Source organism: Daucus carota, chromosome 1 (assembly GCF_001625215.2).
Source record: "Daucus carota subsp. sativus chromosome 1, DH1 v3.0, whole genome shotgun sequence".
Taxonomy (NCBI): domain Eukaryota; kingdom Viridiplantae; phylum Streptophyta; class Magnoliopsida; order Apiales; family Apiaceae; genus Daucus; species Daucus carota.
The window spans coordinates 37,102,475-37,108,376 of NC_030381.2; the positions used below are offsets into that span (position 1 = coordinate 37,102,475).

Here is a 5,902-nt window from a genome sequence, read left to right on the forward strand (position 1 = left end):
GACAGTAGGCAGTGTATCACATATCCAATTATATATTTTATAATACATATGATTTGTATATTCAATTTAAATATATAAATTAAATAATTAAATAAATATAAATATTATTGCGGTTCGGTTCGGTTTGTATTCGGTTTTAATATTGTTGAAACCAAAACCGAAACCAAAGTATCGGTGCGGTTTTTATTCGGTTCGGTTTTTATTCGGTGCGGTTTCGTGCGGTTTTCGGTTCGATTTCAATTTTCAGTTCGATTTCTGCTCATCCCTATTAGATGACCCCTTCCCGGCAATCGATTGGTAGGGAACTGGACCAAAGTTAAAATATGTAAAGTGAAGTTTGCACCTAATATTTGTGATCAGTCGCTTGAACATGCATATATATTAAGTCGGTAAAAAAAAGCCCTAGCCCACAGCATCAAAGTTGAAGGAGCAGTCATTCGTTGAAGGAGCAGTCATTCTCGGTTACTCCACTTGTTATCAAGCTCCGATTTAGAGGTAAGAAATTAAAAAACTCTAGGCTCAACTTACCTTTGTTCAGCTATCTCTTGTTGTATGTGCTGATGGTTGTTTAGTTTATTATTCTAATTAAGGGTAAATTGTCCTGTGAGCTTTACTAATTTCACTGAATATTTTTGAGCATTGGGATAATGTGTTTTATATATGGAAGATGGTCACGATAACTGAATGTTGTCAGCAAATTATCATTTTTCACGGAAAGGAAAATAATATTTTAGGTTAATGTACTGGATTATATGACCCTTTATTTTCGATAAAGACTGAATTGCACTTGGAATATTTTAGCGGGATCTGGGTGGAGCTGATAGTTTGAAGTGAACGCACTGTTTGGTAATTGGTAGTTGTCTCTATGCGTGTAGCATAACTTTTGCTGCTCTGTAGGGAAGCATAAACCGAACTGAATATCGAAACAAAGTCATAAATTGCGTCGAGTAAACCGCACTGAATATAATTGAACCGACGATTTTGTTCTAGTTTGGTGTCTGGAGTTTGCTGCACCAGAACCAAATCAAAGCGGACTCTGTAGCAAAAAATAATATGTTCTTAAGTTGTATAACTTGATCATCATATATAGTTTTGTGATCTAGTTTGGTCTATATAGTGAGGGGGGTTATCATATTCTATTGACAATCAGATTGCAGAGCATGCTCTAGATTCAAATGAAGTTGATGATCTATCTATAATGTAACATAAAGCAAACATGTCCTGCACAATACACTGGTCTTATGTTTATATGTGTCTGGTGAAAGTGCAATAATGTCAATTTCTGTTGATTCTTGTTTACGCACTTTGAATTGATAAATGATATGTTGAGTATTTACTGGTTAATTGTTATAAGGACAGAAGAGCATGCAATTCAACTTTAATACAAAATGAATCCTACTTACGAACCTGTCAAAGACTGGTTAGCAGTTATATATGTTGTTATACCATTTTGTAATCTTAACATTTTTCGTTATTAAATAGATACTGCAGCAGTTATATCAGCACTACATTGCATCATGTTCGTCCCTAGCTACTGCTGTGTGAACTAAGAGCATCCTTAATACGAGTAACTTGGTTCATTGAACCGCTAAAATATAAAAATAGAAAACAAGACATTTAGGATACACTAAAGGGCTCATCATCATGATTTAATAGATGTAGCCATTTAGTATAGTCGGAGATAACAAGACATGTTCAAGACAAATAAATTTGTGATACATGAAAAGTTGAAAACAAGCAGCCCACCCTTCTAAAAGTAAAGTCTAATAGGCATGATTTACTGATTTAAGCTCATTGAACACTCCTACAAAAATCTTTAAAGATATCAATCCTATGTATTTGTATTGCTTGGTTATTGAGTCTTTTATATGTACCCTACCCTTTGATGCAATATCTGGAAAACATTTTTAAGTGTTTGGAGTCGACGTCGACGCGAGCTCTCTCTAGTTGTATGTGTTTGTATTGCGTAATTGGCTGAATTCTTTGGTCTATGAATGATGAAATTTCAGGTCATGTCAGGTTTAACCAACCGTCGTTTATGTCACATATGGACTGATGAATTCCAGTCATTTGGTTCCACCCTAATAATTTTCGGTTCAGGGGGACACAATTTTTAAACGTTTTATCTACGCAACATGAACCTGAACCATGACCCAGTATTTCTATTGTTGTTCTAGTTACATGCGTAACATAACATGACGTACTTAACATATGGCCGCTCTTTCTTTCTCTTCTCCCTGCCTTATGTGCTGCTGCTTTTCTCTTGATTTTCTTTCTCCTCTGGCCTCTCTCGCGTCTTCCTTATTTTCGCTTGCTGTCTCTTTCTCTTCATCGTCTCTTTTTCTAGCTGGTAATTTATGATTTTTCTCTTACTACATTCATTCAAGATTATAAAATCCACACCGATGCTGTTTGTCCATTATATAGCTAGTCTGCTTACACTATAATAAATATTGTGTTTGAGGCTGGGGGACTTATCTATGGTTATTCTGTTATTATTATTTGGCAGTTAAATATTAATAAACTAATAATGGCTTCACTTGGATTTGTTATTGATAGAACATCCACATGTCATTGATGTTAACTCGGAAAGATATAATTCCAACTTTTATATTCTGGTTAATAGGCAATTTCTTCTAATTTGTCGACTGCACCTGGTTTCTTTCATATCAGAAATAATGAAGTTTTTTCTCGTGTTTTATGTATATGTGTTGTGTCAATTCTACTGTCCTTAAAGGATCCCCATTTCAACATGATTGCACAGCATACTGTTGCTATAAAACTTAAATCCATTCTTGTATTTGACATTGATTTGTATGTGCTATCACTATTCTTGTATTTGACATTTATTTGTATGTTCTGTCTTTGGGTGCCAGTTGCAACTAGTAAAATTGGGTGGCTGCTTTGCTCACTACTGACTCGATGGTAATCCTTTTTTCTTTTTCTAAATCATTTCTGCAGTTTATATTACACAGCACATAAATTTATGAATCAAGTTTTTCAGTAGAGTGTCATGGGTTAATATATTTCATTTGTATTTCTTTTATTATAGGATGCAGTCTATGATTCCGAGCGTATTCAACTTACTCAGTTGTGTGAAAAACTAAAACCTATTATTTGGGTCATTGAAATAACTGGCAAAACTAAGGGGCAGATGACGAAAACAGGTGCTACAGGATTTTCCGTGCACAATGATGGTTTGGTAATGACCTGTGCACACATATTCAAGGGAGTGAACTTAACTGAAATTAATGTTCGTAGACTTGATGAAGAAAATTTTAAAACTGCTAAACTGAAGGATATGCGATTAAAGTGGGATTTAGCACTCTTGAAGTTTGATGAGGTGATTGATTGTAGCTGATGGGTCGATTTGGGAAGGTCAACCCCTGTTGCATATTGGGAATCCGTTCAACTTTTTAGGATCTTATTTGATTGGGCGTGCATGTTTTCCATGCGTGGCAGATGTGAGCCCTCCGAGAGGTAATGAAACTTGTGGCAGATTTGACTCAACAGCCATGATAAAGACACCAAGATACCGAGTGATGGGACACGTGTGGAATAGCGAATATTTTTCAAGCCATCAGCATTCCAGTTTTCCCTTTGAAAAATCTCTTACCCCTTCGGTTCCCATTATCCAATGCAATGGAATCAATGCCAGACCAGGTTGTTCTGGAGGTCCTGTATTTAATATGGAGGGAAAGATTGTAGGGATGCTGATTGCAGGAGGGAATGACTTTGACATAGTCACTCATGTGTCAGCTCTGAGGATGTATTTGGCAAACCGTTGCCAATCCGAGGTTTGTATATCCACCAGTGTGATTTGTTATGCTATTAGAATTATAATTAAACAAATCCTTAAATTACTTAATTTTACTATTGTACAGGACACTTCAAAGAAGCAAAGGACTTGTTGAAAGGACTTCATTTAGGACAAGACTGATCGTACTATCTTATTTGTTTCTGAGAACCTTTTTATGTTTAATCAAATGACAACAGTTGTATTATGTTTAGAATCCTTTATTGATACAATTGTCTATCTTATGTCTTTAGTGTTCAAAATCCTTGTATGATATATTTGCGGCATGGCCGCATGGGCTTTGCGTTTTTTTCAATGTTTCACAAACTAATTTGACATTAGTATTTTTACTTCATTTTTTACAAAATGTAATCTTTACATTATAGTTAAAAACAATATACCTTGAAAAATAATGTTTTTTATTTATTCATAAACGTTATTAATTTGTAAAAACATATAAATCTAATTATTAAAAAAATCATGCGAAAAACACAATATTTTCTTGTAATCAGCTAATCAATTCCTTAAATTTCTCGCTTGGAAGATATAATTCCTACTAGAAATAGTGAAACTTGCAATGCATGTGACCTACAAAATCCCCCATTCTTTCTTGCTTTTCATCTCCATGCCCACTGAAAAAATTCTTGTGTGATAGATACTTAAATTTGCACAGTTACAGCAATGCATTTGTACTTGAGTGTCGCCTTGATTCAACTATTTAAGCTTGAGCTTAGTCATTTTTGTTGATATCTTCTTGTTGGGTCAGAAGTTATGTTCAAGTAAATGTACAATTTCATTCATTATGGTACTGCTTGAGCTTAGTCATTTTTGTTGATATCTTCTTGTTGGGTCATCATTCATTGAAGTTATGTTCAAGTAAATGTACTGTTCCATTTATTGTGGTACTCAATCATGTTCACATGGGTTATTAAATAGTTAACTTGTTAGCGAGGCTTTGTTGTCATCTTTTAATTGGAAAATTTTTGTTCTGAGTCTGATGTTAGTAGCTAGGCTACATCGTCACATCCCAAGTCATCACCGAAACGAGCAACATATTCCGTGCAGAGTCCTTCGAGGGACTCTCATGATGAGGATAAGTCCTTGTCGATGCAGACAACTCCGAACTTTAATAGTCTTATAGAGCAGAGCGGGTGATCAACTTGTGTAGTCAGCCCAACTGCACAGGACCCAAAATTTTCATGGCCCCCCAACATGCTTATATATAAGACAAAATAGAAATTAGTTTTGCAAAAAACAAAAGCCACCCACAAAAATAGACATACATAGCCACAATATTCCGACTAGAAGAGCCCAAATTTTATATAGTATATGTGTGTATATATATATATATATATCAGTTTTTCAACAATGAGGTCCAAAATTTAAGTTTAGCACATGACCTCAGGCTTGCTCCCTTCACAGTTCACACCCTTCATATGGTCCGCACTCTAGGAATTTGGAGGAATGATAAAGGGTGACCGGAGTGTAATGTGATTGTGGAAGAGGGTGATTATGATGATGAGAATAGATTTACGCGGAGGTATCAGGCTTTTGATTGCTTTGTTGGGCTTTTAGAGCATCCCCAGCGCAAGCTCATTTGGTGCCTGGGGACGCGTGAAGTGGCGTGGCTAGCTATGTTTTGCGTTGGAGAAAACCTGAAAAACTAGCCACTGCCGCCATGCCCGTTTCCGAGAAACTCTGCTGCTTTGGTACTGTACTAGTATGGCTTAGATCGTTGTTTCCTTAATAATTATACAATATTTTATTTGTAATATATTATATGTTTGTTTAAATTAAATAATATTATATATATATATATATTCTTATTTAAATTAAATATAAAAATGTAATAATAAAACATTTATAATTATATTATAAATTAAAACAAATACTTCCTCCGTTCCTTTAGAAATGCATATTTTTACAACTCAAAATACTTGTAAAAAGTCAAAGCGACTAATATAAAGAACAAAGAGAGAGTATCATGTAAGAAAGATAAGGGCCTTATTTGGGGATTAGCGGTTAGCGGTTAGTTGTTAGCGGATTGAATTAGATGTTTTGACTAACTGATTGAGATAGATGTTTTGACTAGCGGATTGGATTAGC

At 34.9% G+C, this 5,902-nt stretch overlaps 1 long non-coding RNA gene across 1 annotated transcript; it reads left to right on the forward strand.

Moving 5' to 3' along the window:
• The first annotated feature begins 345 nt into the window (after positions 1 to 345).
• On the forward strand, positions 346 to 4,072 carry LOC108198172 (uncharacterized). Its single transcript, XR_001802119.2, has 4 exons — positions 346 to 495; positions 2,877 to 2,925; positions 3,053 to 3,797; positions 3,885 to 4,072. It is a non-coding gene; the product is annotated as an uncharacterized LOC108198172 (long non-coding RNA).
• Positions 4,073 to 5,902: the final 1,830 nt, after the last annotated feature.